We start from the raw sequence: 11,788 nt of genomic DNA, 5'->3' as shown, positions 1-11,788 counted from the left end.
CTAACCAGTCCATTCCAACCACAAGGTCAAAACTTTCCAGTTTAATAGGTATCACATTAATGCTAAAGGGCTTACTTTCTAACGTCAAAGTACAATCACGATAAATCTTATCAGCTCTCATCAAGTTACCATTCCCTAGTTCTATGGAATACACGTTATCTAGGGGAGAAACGGGTCTCTTAACATTGTGACAAATATCCTTAGATATAAAACTTCTATCGGCGCCAGTATCAAACAAAACATAAACAACTTGATCATCAAGTGAAAACGTACCCGTGACTAGCTTTGGATCATCACGAGCTTCCGCAGAATTGATGTTGAACTCCCTTCCTCGAGCATTCCCGTTGTTGTTCTTATTACAGTCCTTCTTGAAATGACCCGGCTCTCCACAACCATAACAGTTCTTACCACCATTAGCATTGTTCACGTTGCTTGCAGTGCTGCTGTTGTGGGTGTTGCCGTTGAGATTAACCTTGCAATCTTTTGACAAATGACCAAAAATCTTACAACGGTCATAATTTAAGACAGAACAATTCCCAGTATGATGCTTGCCACACTTCTGAAATTGTGGCTTCTTGCCCTTATACCTGGAGTTAGTTCCTGTGGTTCCATTGTCGTTACGGTAAGAATCTTGCTTTTTGAACGGCTGTTGATTGAAATTCTTGTCCTGACCACCATTCCACTTCCTCTTACCATCGTTTGGCTTATTCTCATTCACTGTAGTTCCCTTCCCTCTCTGGGCAAATCTGATCTAATAGCAAACTAGCCATGTCAATAGCTTCCTGCACATTTGCGGGTTTTGAAGTAGTGACCCCGCCTTGAATATTCTCACTCAGACCTTCAATGTACAGTTCTACCTTACGCTTTTCCGGAGTAACCATTTCAAGACACATTAACTCCAGCTCAAATAACCTCTTGTTATAGGCGGTGAGATCGTTGCCTACTAACTTCAGCTCTCGGTACTCGCGTTCCATTTTCTTAACCTCGTTCCTCAAACAATACTCCTCGATCATTCTTTGCTTCAGAGTGTCCCAAGGTAGGGCATAAGCCTGATCACTACCTAGGGATTGAGCATAGTTGTTCCACCAGGTGAGCGCACTGTCTGCCAGTGTGCCCATTGCAAAGCCTACCCTGTCGTTATCATTACAACCACTAATGCGGAAAACCAATTCGAGCTTCTCAAACCACCTAGTGAGACCAACTGGTCCCTCAGTTCCGTTGAAAGAATGCGGGTTGCAACTAGTGAACGTTTTGTAAGAACATCCATTACGGCCTTGTATGCCGTTTCCATTGGTGTTGCTCGAGCCACCACGATCATTACTGTTTCGAGCGTTGTTGAATTCTCAGTAGTTCAGCTCTTTCAACCGCGATTCCTTCGGCGACCATTCTCGTGATTTGGGCGGCGGTTGATTCCTTCGGAGGGATCTTCAACACAGAAAAACACACCGGGTCAGTGTCAAAACAACGCTATATATGAAAATATACTAGCAACGAGTGTTGAAGACTAGTAAATAATAGTACGAAAAGATTCGCTAGTAGTGAGAAGTAATGTAAGTAGTGATAGTAGTGTTAGTAGTGTTAGTAGTAACACTAGTGGTAGTAGTAGTGGTACTAGTGTCATGTAGTGATAGTAGTGATAGTAGTAACACTAAGTAGTAACATTAATGGCAATAGTAGTAGTATAACATAACACAAGTATTATGATCATACAAAGTTACCAAATATAGAATATTACCGCATGCAATAGAAGATAATAGTTACTAATAGCATAAACCACCATTAATATAAATAAAATCCAAGAGTGATAAACCAAATTCCAAAGTAATAAACCAAACAATAAACATAATGTGCTAATAGCCCGGTTTATAACACCCGGTAAGTCTTATATAAAGAAAGTATGGCGGATGGAAAAAGGAAAAGAAGCTCATGGTCAACGACCCTTCACTTCCTCTTCTGTCGGGTACAGAAGGCAGGTCCATCATTCCTCGGCCTATTACGTTCCGCCTCTAACGTAGCAACCATGGTAGTTAAGGCTACTATCAATCTCGCTATCTCAACGAACCTCGCTTCAGGCTCGTACGTATAGGTATTTATACCTGCGACTCTTTCCTCCATTCTCTCAAGATCATCGGGGTGCGGATATGTCCTAGCAATATCGCTCAAGGCGTTAACATGATCAACAATATCCCTGTTACGGTTAGTATGAACCAAATCCAATGCATAAAGGTTCACGGGATGGTTAGGTATCCGATGCGGAGCAGGTGCTGGTGCTGGGGCTGGAGCATTCACCTCAGCCACACTGGAGTCGCTGTCACTGCTTCCTGAATCCTGTGACATCTAACTCATAGTATAAGAACACAAACGAAATAGATTAGTCAAGTAAATAACGTTAGTCACAAAGTACTCATGTAATGACTAAGTCCCGGTCGTAGTCTAGACTCATCAAGGCATCCTAATGACCAAATCAGACACACTAATGCAAGTCCTAGTTTCCCTACGAACCGTTAGCTCTGATACCAACTATAACACCCCGCCAAATTACCATCTGACTGTAGTGACCCGGAAATTTCCGACTAAATTTAAACTTAATCTTTATATGATTTCGATACGATAAGCAAAGTATGTAGAATTGAGTCTAGAAAATTTTAGAACTATGTTCATATATTCAATTACCCTTTGACAATCCCGATGATTCACGAACAATTGTGTGTAAATAAATATGTAAATATATACGTATAAATAAATTCTATACATAAGTAGTATTATATATATATATATATATATATATATATATATATATATATATATATATATATATATATATATATATTAAATTATAAATATTAAAGAATCAATAAGTTATATAATTGATAGTAATACGTATTCTGTTAACCATCACCATCGTTGTAACTTATTTTCTTCTTCTTCTATTCTTAATTGGTACTCTTGTCTCTAATCTAGTATGAATCTGGATCAAACATTAGAAACAATCCAAAATCAGTTACTTTTAACAATTTGCTTTATTATTTTTCCTCATATGTTGAACAACTTACGTACTTCTTGTCTTCAAAACTTGTATCCGATGGCATCAATTTCTCAATACCAACAAATGATCACATCATCTTTACTAGCTCAATTATACGATTATTATCTAAATCACACTATCCTTCACTACAACCCAGGAATTAAAAACAGTAAAATTAAAAGAAAAGAATAAGAAACATTCTTCTCTATCTGTTTCTTGTTCTTGATAACCAAAACAACACAAACTTTCTACAACTTTCTGGGTGATTGCTAATTGTTATTCGATAAACACCAAACCACTTCGTCACTTTCCCTTCTCCATTTAATCGCCACCACCTGGAACCACAGATGAAACACATAACACCCGACTATTACTGTTTTGATTTGTCGAACCACCACACCCAAAGTTAATTCTGTAGCTGCTACACGCTCCCTATACTTTTCCCTAACGATGCCACAATTGCAACTACATTTCTGTTTCGGTAATGATGAAGACAATGGTGATATATGTAAAGATGAGGAGCAAGATATATTTTCCTTATATTATGAACACAATAACGTAAAGTTTTCTAATCTCCCTTTTTTCCTTTATTCTCTTATGGCCGACAAACCACCTCACACAATCGATTTTTATTGTTAAAAGCATAGGGTTCGGTGTATTATTTGATTTAGTATTGGGGAGCCAATTTTCTAGCAATTATGATTATAGTTTATGGAAACATGACGTGGTGAATGTGGCAATCCTATCTAACTACCGCGTAATCCTATTCGCCTCAGTTACTACTTATGTTCAACAGAATTGAATGATGAAAAGGTTGCATTTTTTGAAATGTAAAGTTTGTCAAAGCAGTTGCATGGAATATTATAATTATAATTAACGAATCATGGTGGGACAATATGAGATATGTTGGGTCGACCATTTAAGTGGAGTTAGTGAAAGATTTAGAAAAGATAATAGTTACACAGAATGATTGCTAATATAAATTTACATGTGGGGCTTTAATATAATGGAGAGTATTCGTGGATGACCTGTGCGTTCTTTTGTGTTCCTGCTATGTTGTCAACATCATCATTAAACAACCCCACTCATAACTAAACCACTAACATATGTTAAGAAAATGGAAGTATTGATGTTCCTATATTAGACCGTTCGTGTTAGATAAGTTTGTAAAAGCAAGTTGGGCCGTAAGTTTTCTTTGTTGGACCGGTATAATCCAGGTAGGCCGAATCCCTTTTAAATTACTGGACCGTATGAAATTGGACAATTGGGTCGATACCCATTCATTCTTGCTGTGAAGATGATAAATGATATAGGGATTCAGTGGTAACTACGTGATCATTATAAATTAGGATATGATGATGATGTCGAGTCTATGATGGTAATGATGAATAAAGAAAATGATCATTGGTGTACATGAAATAACAATTAGGATGATATCAAATAATATGATTATGCTCGTGATTTAATCAAGAAGATGATGGTGAGAAAGATGTAACATTAAGGTGATGAGATATTGATGACTTGATGCCAAAAAGAATGATGATGATACGGTTTTAAATGATAATGATAAATTATCATTTGATATTGATATGGATGATACTATGATGATAAATAGATGACGATGAAGAATTATGTTTGCAGAAAGGGTGAAGATAAAGATGGTGTTATGAGTGATGATATATAAGGATGATGATGATGATAAAGAGGTTAGAAGAGTATTTAAGAAGACAATATAATACTTGGTTAAATAAAATTAATCTGGTAGATATAACAGAAAAACATAATTGGAGGAATGGTTAGGTGCATTTGGTTTAATCGAGAGGTCTCAGGTTCAATCCCGGTTTGGGGCATTTTTTTTTTTTTTTTGGGAAAACTAAAGGTAGTCTTCTTTTAGTATTATTATTATTATTATTATTATTATTATTATTATTATTATTATTATTATTATTATTATTATTATTATTATTATTATTATTATTATTATTATAAAGTATTATGTATTATTATCAAAACTATTATTTTCATTATCATTATTATTAAACTTACCATTTTTATTAAAAATCACTGTTATTATTAAAAGTATTAATTTTATTAAAATTTATCATTTTATTATTATTATTATTATTATTAATAGTACCATTATTATCATTATTATTATTATTATTATTATTATTATTATTATTATTATTATTATTATTATTATTATAAGTATTATTACTTTCATATTAACAAAATTATTATAACAAATAATTTTTTTTTATATAGAGTATAATTATTACAACTATCATAGAATTATATATTAGCATTATTTATATAAATATTTACATATAACAAATTATTGATTTTTAATATAATATTAGTCATACGTATATAAAACCACATAAGTATTAACTATATGTACAAATTAAATTATATAAGATATATAATCTAAGATATAATATATAAATTGCTCGATTCCCAGTATATGTGTTAATATATATATAAATGATATAGGTTCGTGAATCCGAGGTCAACCCTATACTTGTTCAATGTCGTTTTATGTATTTTTACTACAAAATACATTAGGTGAGTTTCATTTGCTCCCTTTTTAAATGTTTTTGCAATATATATTTTTGGGACTGAGAATACATTCTCTGCTTTTATAAATGCTTTACGAAATAGACACAAGTGATCGAAACTACATTCTATGGTTGGATTATTAAACCGAATATGCCCCATTTTAGTCTGGTAATCTAAGAATTAGGGAACAGACACCCTATTTGACGCGAACTCTAAAGATAGATCTATCGGGCCCAACAAGCCCCATCCAAAGTACCGGATGCTTTAGTACTTCGAAATTTATATCATGTCCAAAGGAGGATCCCGGAATGATGGGGATATTCTTATATGCATATTGTGAATGTCGGTTACCAGGTGTTCAATCCAAATGAATGATATTTTTGTCTCTATGCATGGGACGTATGTTTATGAGAAATGGAAATATGAAATCTTGTGGTCTATTAAAATTATGAAATGATTATTTATGATAAACTAATGAACTCACCAACCTTTTGGTTGACACTTTAAAGCATGTTTATTCTCAGGTATGAAAGAAACATTCCGCTGTGCATTTGTTCATTTTAAAGACATTATTTGGAGTCGATTATCACAATGGAACCAGATGTTGGTGACTTCGTCCAAATGGATTAGGATGGGTCCTTTCACTGACGGCGTGTTAATTCTGGTCCCACAGTTAATAGTTACGCCCTCTATATGAGATGTTTAAAGCAATCGCATTTAATTTTATTTAAAAATATTAACTTTCAAAAACATAAGTCAATAATCCCAAAATAAAAATGTTGTTGTGATCGTAACCACAAGCCAACAGTATTTAAACAGTATAAAAGTTTTAAATGCGAAAGTAAATAATGTTCTTTAAAATCAAATGCTGTAACATCCCGAACCAATACGCGAGAAAAACCATTGTAAATTTGTGACACAAAAAAAAATTTGCTGGCTGACCATCTGCGCGCCGCGCGGACACCCTTGCGCGCCGCGCAAATACGGGCTGTCCCCGGTGCGCTTTAATGCGAAAAAGATTAGGTGCTTCCCGACACATTTAGCCAAAACGCTTTTAACCGAACATTTATATATGTAAAACTAACACATAACTAAGGTTTAAACGAGTTTTACAAAGTGGGGCCCACACGTGCCCAAAACGCCGCTAAGTGTAAAAATACAAATTTAATACAAATTAGAGTTTCGACCACAAAAAGTTTAATTGCCAAACGACACAACGAGCATGGTGTTTGGGGTTAAACTACCCAAGTCTCGGTCAAACTCCAAGCCAAAGCCAAAAGCGCTTCCTAATCATCAAAGCGGGAAACTTAATCCAAGGTAATGCCCTTACCCTTATCCACACACGAACCTATAAAAAGGTAAACAACGAGAGGGTAAGCAAAGCTTAGTGAGCAAAATAATTATACATATACATATATAATCTACCTACTTGCATCACTTACACAACATCATACTCGGTTTAACATTTCGACAATCATACAACAATATTATGCATATACCATAAACCGCAAATCCACGAGTAGCTAATAATACAATAGCATACGATTCATAATTAAATACATTCAATACATAATTCACGCAACCTTGGTTAACCAATTCGAACAAGGGAAACGGTACTTACAAGACCGTTGGAGTTCATAACATCCACTAGTGTTACTTACACACCGCGTAATCACTAATCCCCCGGGTGATGTCTTGAACACCGCGACTAACTCACCCTTACGACAATGTGGCGTCTTAAACACCGCGACGAATCCACACTTCATTCAATACAATGAGTGGTGTCTTAAACACCGCGACAATTCCACTCCCATGACAATGTGGTGTCTTAAACACCGCGACAATACCACATGTTAATTAAACAATGAGTAGTGTCTTAAACACCGCGACAATTCCACTCCCATGACAATGTGGTGTCTTAAACACCGCGACAATACCACATGTCAATTAAACAATGAGTAGTGTCTTAAACACCGCGACAATTCCACTCCCATGACAATGTGGTGTCTTAAACACCGCGACAATACCACATGTCAATTAAACAATGAGTAGTGTCTTAAACACCGCGACAATACCACTCGTCAAACATACTATGAGTAGTGTCTTAAACACCGCGACAATACTACTCGTTACCTAGAATGTGGTGTCTTAAACACCGCGACAATTCCACATTCGTACACATAAATAAATACATTATATACGTACACGCATAATTATTCCACTCACCTTAGCGCCAAGATGATGATTATGCACTTCCGATCTTCAAAGCAAACGTACCTAATACATAAGTACACATTCAATTACGCAACTAGTGGAATTAACCACAATACTTACACTTGAGCATTTAATGACCCAATATGCATTAAATAGCTCGACTATACCAAAACCGCCCATAAATGGCCAAGACTCAACTAACATCAATAAAGCTAGTGAATTAAAGTCTATTAACTTCAACTAGCATAAACTTAGGGTATTTCATGCCCATTTCACCCCATTAGGTCAACCTTGACTCATTTGACCCATTTTCAAGTTTTCCATCATTTATAAGAGTGCTAATGACTAGCAACTCGATTCAACACTTACAAAACCTCAAACACATGAATAAACCCTAGGTTAACACCCTTTGGGTCATCTTTTACCAATTTAACCCAAACTAGGTCAACATTACCCATCTTGACCCATTTTAATACTTAACCCTAAAATTGGGTCAACTTCACCAAAAACCCTAACTCTTAACATTTAAGGTCTTCATACACATTTAATCACTAGGTTCCAACACAAAACACTAACATTAACCAACATTGGTCCATTTTGACCCATTTGACCTAATAAAAGTCAATACACTCATTTTAGGTCATCTATACCCAAATAGCACCCATTTATACATCAAGCAAGTGTTCTAGCAATTAACTAGCTAATTAGGGTTCATAAACATCAATTAATACTTTGAAACCCTAGGTTAGTTACCATTTAGTCTTCATGACTCAAATTACCCAAGAACACCCAAAAATCACTAATAAATGGGTTTGATGTTCACCATAAACCCTAACTCTAACCCTTTCACAACATTATACTAGGAAATCAAGATTAGAGCTTACCACCACAATCAAAATGTAGCTAGGAAGTAGATGAACAACTTTAGAACTTGAACTTTAGCAAGAAACCTCCTTCTTCTTCTTCAAAATGGGATCTCTCTCTCTAATATCCCACTCTCTCTCACTAAAATGAATTGGGAGGATAAGGTTGGTGAACAAGGGAGTAATTGAACTCCCAAACTACTGATCCAAGCATTAAATCCGGCCTTGAAGTGAATTTACCGAAATGCCCATCGTTTAAATTAAATAAAACAAGGAGAGCTGTCACCAGCGTTTTGCGCGGCGCGCCCTCCCTTTGCGCGGCGCGCAACCCCCTGTTTCCAGCTACTTTTCCATTTTAAACTACATAACAAAACTCCACAACCCGGTTTACTATTTAAGCATTATATATAATATAATTACACGGGTCTTACAAATGCTGACTCCACGGCCAGTCATGCAGCAAACACAGCGGAAACATACCTCTTAAGGACCTGAGAATAACAACACGCAAAAATAGGTCAACAAATAATGTTGGTGAATCTACAGGTTTAAAGTAATGTAACAGTATCTGAAAAACAGTTATTAGAAAAATAGTTTGATTTCCTTGACCACGAGATTCTATCGCTTGCATAAACCGAGCACCTGAATACTAGCAATGACCCGAGTATAGAAACCACTACACCCGACCTTACCTCGTAAAATGTTATACACTTGTTTAAATGTATTTAATGTTCAAAATAAATGCACCACTGCTTTTATAGTGGGTGAGGTTGTCAACCTAACGGATCCGTCCATCTAAATTGTGCTTACACCGATGGTATTAAAAGTATTCAAGCTAGAGGCTTTTTGAACAAACTCATTATGCATATGTGTAGTACTCATGTCAATATAAAAGTAACTGAAAATGTAATTATAACAGCGTGTATTCTCATCCCTGAAAACATGTAAAAAGCGGGACTGTAGACTCACCTTTGAATAAGCTCGGAATAAAAGACAAATGACTTGTACGGTTTAGACCCGAGTAATGTAACCTAAGTATACGTATGTAGGTTGGTCAATATATGTATCTTATACTAGTGTGGTTTCATAGTGTACGTTGTCTTATTGCTCGACTCGACGTGTTTCAAAGTAAAAGTCAACTATATCATGCAAGTCAAACAAAGTCAACAGAAGTCAAACTGAAAGTCAAACTTGGTCAAATTAGTCAACTAAAGTCATCATAAGTAGGTTCATGTCAAATATTGGTCAACATGTCAAACCTAAGTCAAAAAATAGGTTTTTAGTCATGAATGATCATTTTCACAATTTCAGTTTATCGTTATGCACAAAGTTTATGAACACGTAGCATACTTAGCACATTATCTCATAGTACAAAATTCACATAAATATGACAAACTTCAGATCATAATTACACTTAAAATCGATTCCAAAAAGTCTGGCCAGGGACTCATACGACAAATAAAAGTCAGGAATCAGAAGGAATACATTTGGGGTTTGCCAAGTCAGTTTCTGACCGCGTACTAATTTCATTTTGGCTATAACCGGAGTTAGGAACATGCAATTGATACAAGACCAGTGGCCATAGTTCAAGGACAAATCAAAGTAATACATATCAAAAATCTAGAAACTTTTGTTTAGCCAATTGGTACAGTTTATTCGTGCAAGTTGATCATTCAGTTTTCAGCTCAAATCAGAGTTCACATAAACTATGGCTCTATTGTGCCCAATGAATAAGGTTTCAGAGATTGACATAAAATAATAATAAGTCATATATCATGTTAACTTTCATTTTCCAGAAGTATACATGCTCAAACAATATACAAAATTCACAGAGTACAAAACCGTGTGCAATTTTACAGATTCGATTCTCATTTAGTTAGTCACATTCGCATAAATTATCCGAAGATATAGATACAATTAGCCTATGATATCCACATGAAAGATGAAGTACTTTTTGTCTAATTTTCAAATATGCAAAGCTTTAATCACAGAAATTAACACATTTTATCATACAAGGTTATTTTCATGCAAGTGCTGTATAAAATTACTTTTACACTAGTCTAACTTGAGCGTTTTTAAATTATATTTCCAGTGGTATAAGTCTCACATGCCAATTCATTTTCTATAAATACCAGATTTTTGATCAAGCAACAAAAACACAACGATAATTCAAACCGACATAACTTAATCATACGGAAACGAAATCAAGCGAATCCAAAGCCTAAACTCAATAGTTTTTCTCAAGGAATCTGATTATAACATAATAATTAACATTTGAAAAACTTAATTTTTCTTATCAAACAAATACAAATTCATTTTTATACCCTAGCGCATCAAACAATCAAAATAACGATTACAATTAACACGTACGCGTATAGACTTGAGCAATTGACAACATAACTATGAAACTTTATAAAAATCAGATTTTTAAGAATTAGGGTTCATGTAAATATACCTTAGATCAACAATCAAAGCACACCAATACGTAGAGGATAATGCGAATTGCAACTTTTGTTCTTGAGGTTTAATCAAAAATTGAGTTTGAGTGTATGTGTGTGTTAGTTGGGCGACGGCCAAAGGGAGGGAGGGAGCCAAAAAAAATTGACTGGAATAATAGGGTAGGGATTATTGCAGTGTTTAATCCTCACAAATTAATTAATATTAAACCCTAGTTTTACAAATTAGCACATAAGTCCCTAAAATTATCAAAAATTAAAATATAAGGGGGAGGGGAGGGGGGTTTGGCCGAATGGGGCTCACATGGGGTTCCCGGGCTCTCGTTTTGAAATCTCGTGTAATCGTTGTCCGTTTTAAGTGTCGTTTAGTCGTACCGAAGGCCCGAAACACTAACCCGATCGTTAAACGCAACCAATTGCTAATTTATTAAAAAACCAATAAATTAAATATTTTAAAAAGTTAATAATTGATAAAATTAATTATTAAAATAAACCCGAGCGTTTCATTGCTCAAAAAGCTAAATCGTATCGTTTTTATCGTATTTCATTATCCGAAATATTTATTTGAATTAATATCTACCCATATCAATTATTAAAACCCTCCGAAGATCAAGTACGCATTTAATACACGTAAACGCATAAAAGTTAAATAATCGCCATTAAATAAACTA

Source organism: Rutidosis leptorrhynchoides, chromosome 8 (genome assembly GCF_046630445.1).
Source record: "Rutidosis leptorrhynchoides isolate AG116_Rl617_1_P2 chromosome 8, CSIRO_AGI_Rlap_v1, whole genome shotgun sequence".
Classification (NCBI taxonomy): domain Eukaryota; kingdom Viridiplantae; phylum Streptophyta; class Magnoliopsida; order Asterales; family Asteraceae; genus Rutidosis; species Rutidosis leptorrhynchoides.
The sequence above is the reverse complement of the archived record's forward strand: the minus strand, read 5'-3'. Positions refer to the sequence as shown.